A 12,950-nucleotide genomic window follows, 5' to 3' on the forward strand; every position below is an offset into this window, starting at 1 on the left:
CAAGGGAAAGGTATGTTAAGATAAGATTGTGTTTTTGTATGTATTTTTGTCCAAGTTTCCTCTAGGTGCTGTCAAAGGATCCAACGGAAAGGTATGTTAAGATAAGATAGTGTTTTTGTATGTATTTTTGTCCATGTTTCCTCTAGGTGCCGTCAAAGGATCCAAGGGAAAAGTATGTTAAGATAAGATTGTGTTTTTGTATGCATTTTTGTCCAAGTTTCCTCTAGGTGCCGTCAAAGGATCCAACGGAAAGGTATGTTAAGATAAGATTGTGTGTTTGTATGCATTTTTGTCCAAATTTCCTCTAGGTGGCATCAAAGGATCAGACAGTAGGTATGTTAAGATAAGATTGTGTGTTTGTATGCCTTTTTCTCCAAATTTCCTTTAGGTGGCATCAAAGGATCAGACAGCAGGTATCTTAAGATAAGATTGTGTGTATGTTTGTATGTCTTTTTGTCCAAGTTTCCTCTAGGTGCCGTCAAAGGATCAAACGGAAAGGTATGTTAAGATAAGATTGTGTGTTTGTATGCACTTTTGTCCAAATTTCCTTTAGGTGGTGTCAAAAGGTCAGACGGACAGGTATGTTAAGATAAGATTGTGTGTTTGTATGCATTTTCGTCCAAATTTCCTCTAGGTGGTGTCAAAAGATTGGAGGGACAGGTATGTTTAGATAAGATTATGTGTTTGTATGCATTTTTGTCCAAATTTCCTCTAGGTGGCGTCAAAGGATCAGACAGCAGGTATGTTAAGATAATATTTTGTGTTTGTATGCCTTTTTTTCCAAATTTCCTCTAGGTAGCGGCAAAGGATTAGACAGCAGGTATGTTTAAGATAAGATTGTGTGTTTGTATGCTTTTTTCTCCAAATTTCCTCTAGGTGGCGTCCAGGATGGTGTTTTTTTCTTTCTTTTTTCTATAGGTGTATGGTGTTTTTTCCCGGTTGACTTGTTGTCCACAAGGTTAAGTATATATTTTTTTTCAATTTACTAACTGTTGTCTCATAAATATTGAGATGATTTAAGTTTGTATTACAGATGAATGAGCACAGATGAAAGTTCAGTCCTACACCTGAAGGAAGATGGTTTCATTTTAGTTGCCAGATAATGATGATGTAAGTATTTGGTCATAACAATTGTATTTAAACTATTTTAAAAAAAAATTTAGGTAATAAAAATCAGTTTTTCCTTTGAAAGTCCACTTGAAATTTTATTACAAAATTGTCGTTAATTTCTTGTTAAAATTTATTCTCTAATGAAATATAATTCTAAAAGATTATTATTGTATTTGTAAATAGACTGATCCCCCCAATTTAGGATTTGAAATAAAACAGGCATCACATTAACTTCTAATTTAATTATTACAACAAATAGACTTAATTATTGACAATTTGGATATTTATATACATATTTATTTACATTTTAATTGGGAAAATATGACTTTGTTTAGATTGTTTGTTCAAAATGTATTCATCAGATTGTTTTGGTTAGCCACCACATTCTGATAATTATCTGCATACATTAATTTCAGAATTAATGATGTGATCATAATAAACCGTCTTCATAAAACTGATTAAAAGATAAAATGAAAATGGTTAATGAATTACAGGAAAAAAGAGCAAAGACACAGAAAATTGCGCCATTGACACAGATTTGGATAAGAAGCTTAAAGGAAGGTCCATGTTTCAGTCGAGATGGCAGATGAGTAGCAACTCCATGGAAGATGTTTGTTTAGATCTTAACCAAGTCCGAGGCTTTGCCATGTAAGCAATCAAGCAGCAAGGATAGCAGCTGGAATGAAGATTAATTATTACATTGATCTTCAAACAAGTCTGAGGCTTTGTCATGAAAGAAATAATGCAAGTATATTTAAGCCAATTAATTCTGTACATTATCAGGAAAAATGTGATAAAGTCTATAAGGAATATCTGTAAGGCAACACACATTTTTGTTATTTTGCACATTTACAACACACAAAAATAGATATTTATCAGTTTGATAAATGTTGTTCTGGTACAGGAATAAAATTTTATACCATGAAAAGTAAATCCTAATAGAATTTTTACTTCAAGGAAGACTAGTACAATAAACAGCAAGAATGTTTCTTTCATGGGGAGATAACTCACCTCACTATTACACAATCAGAATACAGAATAGATTAATAAAAATTTAGGCTGGCAATTTAACAAATTTGTTAAATATATAATTTGTGTCAATTTTAATTCCTTTTTAGGTTATAAAACAGTGCCAATGTTTTCATGAAGGGGAGTAAGACTTGTGGTATAAGATATCTTAAATACAAGTATGTATATAATTCATCTATTTAAACAAATTTTATCGTCATAAAACAAGTTTACAGGATAAAAACGTGCACTAGGCTTAAAGTTGAAAGAGGTCATATGGTTTTTTGTTGTTGACTAAAGGTTCTAAAATTTTAAATTGATCACACTGATGTTATTGTAAAGACTTGTATGCAGGCTTTGGCTAAACCACAAAATGAAGTACCAACAAAATTACAATTGTTCACCAAATAAGACGCTGAAAATGGCCCCGTTGATGTAGGTCAGGATATGAAGCTTGAAGGAATATATGTCTATTTCATTTATATTAACCAACAGAAGTCTTATAAATATAATTTAATTGATAATTTTAGTTTTTGTTCAAGAAGCCGGCCAGTCCAAGTTTCAGTCCAGATGGCAGATGAGTAGCAACTCCATGGAAGATGTTTACTTAAATCTTCAACCAAGTCCGAGGCTTTGCCATGTAAGCAATCAAATAGCAAGGATAGCAGCTGGAATGAAGATTGATAATTACATTGATCTTCAAACAAGTCTGAGGCTTTGTCATGAAAGAAATAATGCAAGTATATTTAAGCCAATTAATTCTGTACATTATCAGGAAAAATGTGATAAAGTCTATAAGGAATATCTGTAAGGCAACACACATTTTTGTTATTTTGCACATTTACAACACACAAAAATAGATATTTATCAGTTTGATAAATGTTGTTCTGGTACAGGAATAAAATTTTATACCATGAAAAGTAAATCCTAATAGAATTTTTACTTCAAGGAAGACTAGTACAATAAACAGCAAGAATGTTTCTTTCATGGGGAGATAACTCACCTCACTATTACACAATCAGAATACAGAATAGATTAATAAAAATTTAGGCTGGCAATTTAACAAATTTGTTAAATATATAATTTGTGTCAATTTTAATTCCTTTTTAGGTTATAAAACAGTGCCAATGTTTTCATGAAGGGGAGTAAGACTTGTGGTATAAGATATCTTAAATACAAGTATGTATATAATTCATCTATTTAAACAAATTTTATCGTCATAAAACAAGTTTACAGGATAAAAACGTGCACTAGGCTTAAAGTTGAAAGAGGTCATATGGTTTTTTGTTGTTGACTAAAGGTTCTAAATTTTTTAATTGATCACGCTGATGTTATTGTAAAGACTTGTATGCAGGCTTTGGCTAAACCACAAAATGAAGTACCAACAAAATTACAATTGTTCACCAAATAAGACGCTGAAAATGGCCCCGTTGATGTAGGTCAGGATATGAAGCTTGAAGGAATATATGTCTATTTCATTTATATTAACCAACAGAAGTCTTATAAATATAATTTAATTGATAATTTTAGTTTTTGTTCAAGAAACTGGCCAGTCCAAGTTTCAGTCCAGATGGCAGATGAGTAGCAACTCCATGGAAGATGTTTACTTAAATCTTCAACCAAGTCCGAGGCTTTGCCATGTAAGCAATCAAGCAGCAAGGATAGCAGCTGGAATGAAGATTAATAATTACATTGATCTTCAAACAAGTCTGAGGCTTTGTCATGAAAGAAATAATGCAAGTATAATTAAGCCAATTAATTCTGTACATTATCAGGGAAAATGTGATAAAGTCTATAAGGAATATCTATAAGGCAACACACATTTTTGTTATTTTGCACATTTACAACACACCAAAAAAGATATTTATCAGTTTGATAAATGTTTTTCCGGTACACGAATAAAATTTAATGCCATGAAAAGTAAATCCTGTTAGAATTTTTACTTCAAGGGAGACTAGTACAATAAACAGCAAGAATGTTTCTTTCAATGGGAGATAACTCACTATTACTCAATCAGAATACAGAATAGATTAATAAAAATTTAGGCTGGCAATTTAACAAATTTGTAAAATATATAATTTGTGTCAATTTTAATTCCTTTTTAGGTTATAAAACAGTGCCAATGTTTTCATGAAGGGGAGTAAGACTTGTGGTATAAGATATCTTAAATACAAGTACGTATATAATTCCTCTATTTAAACAAATTTTATCATCATAAAATAAGTTTACAGGGAAAAAAACATGCACTAGTATTAAAGTTGTAAGAGGTCAAATGGTTTTTTGTTGTTGACTAAAGGGTTCTTAAATTTGAATTGATCACACTGATGTCTTTGTAAAGAATAATGTATGCAGACTTTGGCTAAACCACGAAATAAAGTACCAACAAAATTACAATTGTTCCTCAACGAATTGGTGCCCAAGAAAATGAGGAAATCTACAATTATATGCAAACCATATTCCAACACTGATTCTATTTATTTTGTAAGAATTTTTTATTGACTATAAACATTTTACTTTTCAGGCTAGCAATAATTACTGCTTTTCAGTATGGATAGAGTTTTAGAATAATCATTGGAGCAGACTTTTGAGGTAAGAAAGAACCATTGCATAGATTTATAAACTTGTTAATTACAGATTATTTGAATGCCCTTAAATTTTGTTTAAGTCTGTGACATTTGAGACAAAAGCTTAAGACGTGGGTTTCATAGAAGTCTAAGGGTTAAGTGGGATTGACTGATTTTTTATTAGCATGACAGAGGAAAGTCAAGGGTCTGGGATCAGACAGAAAGCCATCATACTTGGTCAAATTGTTTTCCATCATGTGTAGTTGACCATAATGTACCACCATTTTGATTTGACAATTTTTTTAAAAGTTATAGGAAGTCTATCACAATTTTAAATATTATGACCAAAAATTAACTTCTGATCACAACTCCTCTGATCAAGACTCTTTTACAGAAAGCTCCTGCCTCCTGTACGGATTGTTTTCCCGTCATGTATAGTTATAAAAAACAAGGAGATGTGGTTTAACTGCTAATGAGACAACTATCCACCAAAGTTCAAATGAAGTGGATGGAAGCAATTATTGTCACATTGATGTGTTCTCTGCATCTTCTTTCACCTTGATATGTTATATATCACCTATTTCTATATAATGTACATAAGTATACCAACATTGATTCCTTTTTTACTATTTTGAATGACTAAGCATTTTATTTTTCAGGTTAGCATTACAGCTTGTCCTTGCAGATTGATGTTGGAAATGGCTATTAGAGTTGACTTTTAAAGGTAAAAAACTATTTTATAGATTTAAAAATTTTCTATTTTTAAATCATGCAAGTTCCCACAATTTTTACAATCTTTTTACAATTTAATGTTCTCTGGAATGACATTTCAAGTTTTAGGAAGCGAAAAATTATTATTTTGAAAGTTTCAATGCTTTAATTGTTATTCCCAGCTTGCTATTTGTTGCCTATTTCAGTTTCTTAAAATATCACAGAAAATTGAAAAGTGTATTTCTTTTTCAGTTAATAATTACTGTGGCTGAAGGATATAATTGTGTGATTAATTCTCCATACTCCTTAGAGATGTTGTGAAGGTTGTTAAAATGTTGACAGCTGGGCATGCTCATCAGACATCAGATTTAAAATCCCCATTCTGACGGGACATGACTGCTGATTTGTATATCCTGCACTTAGTAACCAAACAGATGCCTTACTTTTGCATGGATTTTACTGCCAGTCTGAAGAAGACCAAGAGTTACCATATTTCCCTTTGTGGTCTTTCTAACTCTACCAAACAGTTTCCAATGTGAACGATTCATATAAATCTTGCATAAACAAGAGCAAGAATGTAGTTGATAAATTCTAAAATAATTAATGTAAAGATTCTCCATTTTCAACAAGAGTGGAAGTTTTTAGTTAAGGTTAATGTATTATGTTTTGAATTTTCACCTAACTTTCTTTTTTTCTCCAATCCATTAAATGCTATGGACTTTTGAAGTCCATGGTTCAAGTTTCTCAAACATCAATAACCATGTCAAACCTTCTTGGAATTTTGTGAAAAATTAAAAGCAGAAGCATATTTTTATTCAAAGATAGTATCAAAAGCAAAACTTGGAATTCAATTTTTTGTATCTCACTTATAAATTGACTATAGTTTTTCCTGACAGTCTTAATTTACAAATTTTAGACATCAATAGTGTCATGGCTTCATAGAATTCTATAAAGCCTTAACATAAGAGAAAATACCAAAAGTAATATTTAAAAATTTTCAGTATTTTTCTGATAGATGAAATTAGTTTTGTTTTGCATTTATGATTTACATTTAGCCTTTGGTTATCCTCTTTAAGACACCAATAACAGCTTAAAAACCTCCTTTGAATGTTAACATAATTATCTTTATGATTAAGAAAAATTGTTTCATTTTCATTTCATCCTTCCATATTTTATTTTGGTTTTTACCGCCTACTTTACACAGCAGTAACACAGACAAATCTTTGGGGTTCTGCGTAATCCTTTCAAAAGTTTTTTATTGCTGTTTTTACAAGTTGTGTAGTGTACATGTGTTCATTATTTTCTACTTGTATCATATACATGTTTTTTGATTGATGATTAAACGGTAATACTATTGTAATTTGAGCAGTACCAGAGTAAATGAATGTTTTACAAAGCATCCATAAAACTTTTCATGCATTGAGTTGTGCCAAGTCCAAAAAAAAAAACCAGAATATTGATGAAACATCCTACTTTCAGGGAATGTCAAATAATAGTTTCTGTAAAACAATAATTTGTGTACTGAGTGTACTTAATGAAATGTAAAATTTAGTATTGAATTACAGACCACCTTAACTTATAGTTGTCCATATTTTGAGTTAGAGCCGATAGACTTTTCTATAATTTTGATATAGTTTGTCTCATAAGTAGTGCACTACACCTTAAAAAACTGTCAAAACAAGAATATTTTTTTTGTATTTGTGTTTATTGTCTAAAAGAAATGCACTTTTAAATAATTGTTCTTGGGCCTAAGAGATGAGTTCAGCAAATGTAGATTCAGCAAATTCCCTGATCAGTAAATGTAGATTCTTCAAATTTCGTGATAAGCAGCTATGTACATAAAAGTTGAATTAGTTGAATTCAATCTTAAAGAGTTCACTTAGTCTGTAAAAAAAAATCATATTTCAAAGATAAGTGTACCCGTTTCCTTTCATATGAAACTTTTTCTTCTTCTGTAGGACAGTTAGTGGTTCAAATATATGCAAGTTGGGAATAAAATTACATGCAAGTTTTCAGAATTTCCACGGAAAAATGAAAATAAATTTGCATCAAAGTTGCACTGTCTGCAAAAAAAGTTCAATGCAAGAGTCTCACATAAACTTTTTTAATCATGTCAATTAAGCATGGAAATAACCAAAAAGAAACAAATTTCTCTTTCCTATAGCTTCTATATGCACTTTCATATGTAAATATGTGTTACGGCCGAAATTGACCTCAACTTACAATTTTTTAGAAGCACCCCTCTAAATTTTATTTAATGCATAAAATAACAAGCCCCCTATTAATATACGGTGAAGGAATGGGATAAAGTCAACTTGGTTATCAGAATTTGTGATTATCAACCCTTATCAAAAAGAACTTTTGCCAGTGTAGAAATTTTACTGGAAATATTTCTTTGTAAAGGAGGGCTTTCAATACAATTCAAAGTATTATAAGTAAGCTGAAATCTGAAAGTAGGCAGCTATTTGACATGCGGACATAATAACTTGCCGCCTTAACGTCAGGGGGTAAATAGAGCAAAATCTTGCATTCTCCCAATCTCCTGGCATCCATCTTTCAAATTACATTATTTTTTATATGAAATTAAGGAAGTTCGCTTGCTTTGGGATATTTGTCAGATTTTCAGAATTCTCTAGTTTTATTCATTTGAATGTCTTAAAAAAAATTGCCCATTGACCCCTAATTTTTCTTTTTATAAATCTTTTACATGTATACCGGTAATGATGAGCCATCTGTAAGTCTCATGAACTTAAACTTGGCAATGATAAAGCTATAAGTCAAGAGAGAATATTTTTCCCGCAAAAATTTCAATGATTTATCTCGGAAACAAGCACATTGACCTTTAAATTATTTTTGCTCTTTTGATTCCTTTATAAATCGCCTATCAATATAAACTAGTGTTTTGAAAGTTCATTATTTTGAAACTGAGAAGCAAACTGCTTTCCCTTAAAAAAAAAATGCCCCATGTCCTCTGCAAATGGGATAACTGTAAAGAAAGTCCTTATAAAATGACGAACAATTGTTTCTTTGATCCAAAAAATTGAATATAAGAGGAATGCAACTAATGCAAAGGTTGTCTAATTTAATAAGAAAGACAACTTTTGGTTCGTACCGCACTGTCATCATGATTAAAACTACAGAAGAGTACAAAATTCCCAAGTGATATTGTGTTCTTCGCAATTTGTCACCATAAGAAGAAATTACAAATAGAGAGTGAAAGAAGGTATGACGGTAAACTGGATTAAGAATGTTAAATAAAATATGTTTTTGCAAATTTGGACGACAATTAACTGCAATTATGTACCGTTTCAACAATAGAAGTAGTATAGACTTGCAAATCCATACCATTACATCACAGGAAGTAGTATGGTTGTCTGAGCGAAGCCAATTGGAAGCACGTACCTCTTAGTGAAGCTAATTGGGAGCACACCCTCTGTCTTGTTGCGAAGCTGATTGGAAGCAGTACATATATACCTCTGTCTGCAAAAGCTAGTTAGAAGCAGTACCCCTGGCAGAGAGGTCCCAATTAGAAGTATGTAACTCTGAGGGAAGCCAATTGGAAGCATGTACCTCTGCAAAATTTGATTAAAAATTATTCAACAAATTTTATTTAACATTCTTTTTAAAGTTTACTTTCATACCAGCTCTCATTTTCTATTTATAATTACTCCCCTTGTTGACATTTTGACATGCAAATTATCACTCCACCATTTAGAAGATCATTCTAATAAATTACTACAACACACGCTCAAGTATTGTTATAAGGGTAAACTATTTTATTAATTTTGGTTTATGCACCTTTAAACGATAACTTATTACTTACTTAAACTTTTTGACAGCTAAGGTTCCTCAAGATCTATAGGGAGGCTGATATAAGTTTGCTATCAACGGCATATGATACAGTAACAGGGGAGGTAATGATGTCGCTAATGTCAAATGTTACTTTTAGCCATGTCAAATAGTTGCATATCAGGAAAAGACCCATTTTTTTACTGATTTAACATGAAAATGAATTCATGGACCCCTCTTTTTAAAAATTACATGAGGCTTGAATATGTTTAAAGATTATTTGTGCTAATTTGAAGAAATCACCAATGGAATTTTTCTAAATAAGATAAATATACAGCCAATAATGATGTTTTTTTTTTTTTTTACTAAAATCATGCATAAAGATCATTTGTGCCAATTTGAAGAAATCACCAGTGATATATTTTAAATTAGATAAATATGCATTCAAAAATGATGTTTTTTTTACTGAAGTTGTGAAAATATAATAAAAATGAATTATTTCAAAAGAATATTGTTACACAAATTTAACTTTTTAATTTCTAAACTCCCCTTGTATTTGTCTTTTATGACAAAAAAGAAAGTACGTCTTTCCATTATTTGGAAATATCTAAGAAACCGAAATGTCTAGTATGAAATGTCTGAAATTTGACCACTCATCTATACAAGTAGCAAATGAAGGTACATGTATTATTACATATTTGAATTGACTACGTGAATAAATAGCTTGTGAGCAAACTTTTGTGTTTTTTATTTTCAATAAATTTTATTTAAATGTAAAATACAATAAATTATTTTTTTTAGATTAAATTGTCTATGGGGTAGAATCATCGGTTCTTAAGTTAATGATTTTATAAGAACAGACTTTGCAATCATATAAGTTTGTTAAATAATATTTGTGGTCTTGAAAAATCATGATATCCTTGGAATAGAATAATTACTCATGGCACCAAATAGATTTGACTAGAAATTATTTTGTTATGTAGTAGTTTAAGTGAAAATAGAAACCCTTAATATTTCTTTTAACAGTTTTGAATTATAAACCTCATATATACTTTAAAAACACTTTTTTTTAGTTTAAATTCAAATTGCAGATTTGACATGATAAATTCATTATTTTTATGTACGTTCCCTAGTAAGCTTAAGATTAGAAAATCTTGAAAAAGAAAAAGAAAAAAAATGTACCAGCAGTGAAAGGATTTATAATTTTAAGAATGAATTCAAAGTTTTCCAATGTATATAGCTGCATACTAGGATTGGTATTTGTTTACTTGACAAAAACAGGATTTTTATTTCGGGTCATGTATAAAAAAATGGATTTCCAGAAAGTTGGCTTTTGAGGCTTGAACTTCTTTTCTTTACACTATTGAACCCCAACCAAAAAGATGCACTAGTTTTCTCTGCCAAGTGGTGTATTTACAAACAATTCAAAAAGTTTTGCTTGTTCAGTTATTTTTTGGATATAAAATACTCTTTTACCTTGATAGAAACAAATCCTCACAATTTCAATATCTCACAACAGCCATCATAAGGACTCCCTGGTGAGAATGTGGGAGCCCTACAGTTTTCACTTTGTTCGTCTGTCTACAATTTTTGTAAATGCAAAATCTCCCCCCAGAAAGATAGGTAAATTAAAGCAATCTTTACCATTCACTGTGCTTCCAAGCACTTTGGTTACCATTCTAGGGTTATGCCCCTTTCCATATGGAAAAAATCCTGAATGTTTGTTTCTGTTCTCTTAGTTTAAGTTTGTCTCAACTAAATTTAATGAAATGTGTATATATAATGCTTATTACCACTAAACGCAGTTTAAGTTCAAATTTTGGCAGCTTCACTTTTACAGTTCTTGAGTTATGTCCCTTTATAACGTTATATGCTAGCGGGGGCATCATCTGTGTCCTTCTGGAGGTATTGACCCCATTTATTTTTAATATAGTGGAAGCAGATTAGTTATTTGGGTATTTTGTAGCATAATTAATTATAACTAAATTTTGCTTGTGTTTCATAGACCTATTGTTGGAAATATTTTGAAAACATTCCCTTTCTACACAGTGTTAAGTTTCTTTTTATAATACTCTAACTGATATATTTGCACATGATCGTGTATTTTGTTTTGAATAGTTCTCCTTTTTTATACTGTCCAAATTATACCTCTTGAGACAGTTCTTCCAAGCAAATAGTTTCAAAAAAGGTTTCCAACATTTTTACACTACATTGATTTTATCTCATTTTAAACACAGTTTACAAGTATTTCATTAATTATCATTATAAGTATTTTCTTTATGTGTATATTTTTATGCTTAAGAGTTGTACTCATGTATATTGTATGTATAATAATTCCCTAGGCATAAAAGTATAACAGGAATTGCGCATTTGTAATATATGTACATGTAGGCATAGGAATTCAAGCACCAAAATGATTGGTTTGTAAAGTGACATCTTTATGTATTTTATGTTCTGGTTTGAACTTTGAACATTGAATTTTAAGGGATGTTCAAAGATTTGCATAATTTTGTATTACTAAGTGGAATGGCTATTATATATACAAACATAATCGTATTTCGACTTTTGTACCAAATATTTTATAGCTGTAGTTCTTATGACAAGATTTCTTTTTTACTTTCATATTTACAAACAAAATTATGTTTTCTTTTTCTCATTTACCTAGTGAGGTCACAGAACATATTGTAGTAAAGGGAGAAATTATTGTATATACGGTACTAGCATAGTATTTTTATGAGTTCACATCAGTAGGTATAAGACATGTGACTAATATTATAGCAGGAAATTTTTTCCCGGAGATTATCACTTTCTAGCCCGCTGCAGACAGGGCATTATTCATGTTCCATTCATATTATACATTGATACATGCATTTATATATTTTTTTCAAAACAATACACGTCCAAGTATGTCTCGTGAGACGACTTGTCGCATTGGGTCGGAGCATATATGACTGTTTCCGGACCCTTGGGTTGGACCCAGGTTTCCAGTTTCCCATTATTGGGTTTGTTTGGTTGTTCCTGGCCGGCGAGGTCGTTTATGATCGAGTTATTCATTTGTTTAGTTATTCAGTTTACATTCATGTCAACCATATTATATCTCTTGTTTGTTCTAGCTAAGTTGAAACTTATAGTATTTTTTCAAGTACATTTCAAGGTTTTTGTTATTAGGAGTAGTTGTTGTGATTGCTTTTTTCATATGTTTATATATATTTATGTATGTAATTATTTAATAAATTCTGTTGTTCACTATGCTTGCTGGGCTATCAGCAACACTTTATCATTGTATTCATTGATACCTTATAATAGATATGAGTGTATAGGGTATACGTATAGTTATTCAAATGCAAAAGGTTGACATGAGATTATTTCTCTAGTACTGGTACAAGTTATTGAACTCATATTGTATAATATATGTTTATATTGATAATTTGTCTTATTAAATGGCAGCTCACAATATGCTGTACTCGAGCTAGTCAACAAACATAAGTTTGTGTTGTGTTTTTCTTTAAGGAGTTAAAGGTTAAATGTATTTTGTGGAAAGAAGACTAATTTAAGATCCTATGTCCTTCAAGCTGTCTGAGTTATTGATAAAAATCAGATGTGGTATGATTGCCATTTAGGGTCAACTCTCCACAAGAGACCAAATGACACTAAAATAAACAACCATAGGTCACGGTACTGCCTTCAACAATAAGCAAAACCCATACTGAATAGTCAGCTTCAAAGGCCATGAAATGACAAATTTAAAATAATTCAAACATTTGTTTT

The 12,950-nt window shown here is 30.7% G+C and overlaps 1 long non-coding RNA gene across 2 annotated transcripts; it reads left to right on the plus strand.

Annotated features, from left to right (window-relative positions):
• The first annotated feature begins 218 nt into the window (after positions 1 to 218).
• On the plus strand, positions 219 to 12,668 carry LOC143072393 (uncharacterized). 2 transcript variants are annotated; one of them, XR_012977162.1, is made up of 10 exons: positions 219 to 1,110; positions 1,605 to 1,858; positions 2,229 to 2,297; positions 2,649 to 2,854; positions 3,229 to 3,297; positions 3,649 to 3,854; positions 4,224 to 4,292; positions 4,640 to 4,707; positions 5,342 to 5,406; positions 5,646 to 12,668. It is a non-coding gene; the product is annotated as an uncharacterized LOC143072393 (long non-coding RNA). The 2 variants fall into 2 exon arrangements; XR_012977161.1 differs by having other exon boundaries at positions 221 to 1,110; positions 1,605 to 1,854.
• The last annotated feature ends 282 nt before the right edge of the window (positions 12,669 to 12,950 follow it).

This window comes from Mytilus galloprovincialis, chromosome 4, assembly GCF_965363235.1.
Source record: "Mytilus galloprovincialis chromosome 4, xbMytGall1.hap1.1, whole genome shotgun sequence".
NCBI classification, from domain to species: Eukaryota; Metazoa; Mollusca; class Bivalvia; order Mytilida; family Mytilidae; genus Mytilus; species Mytilus galloprovincialis.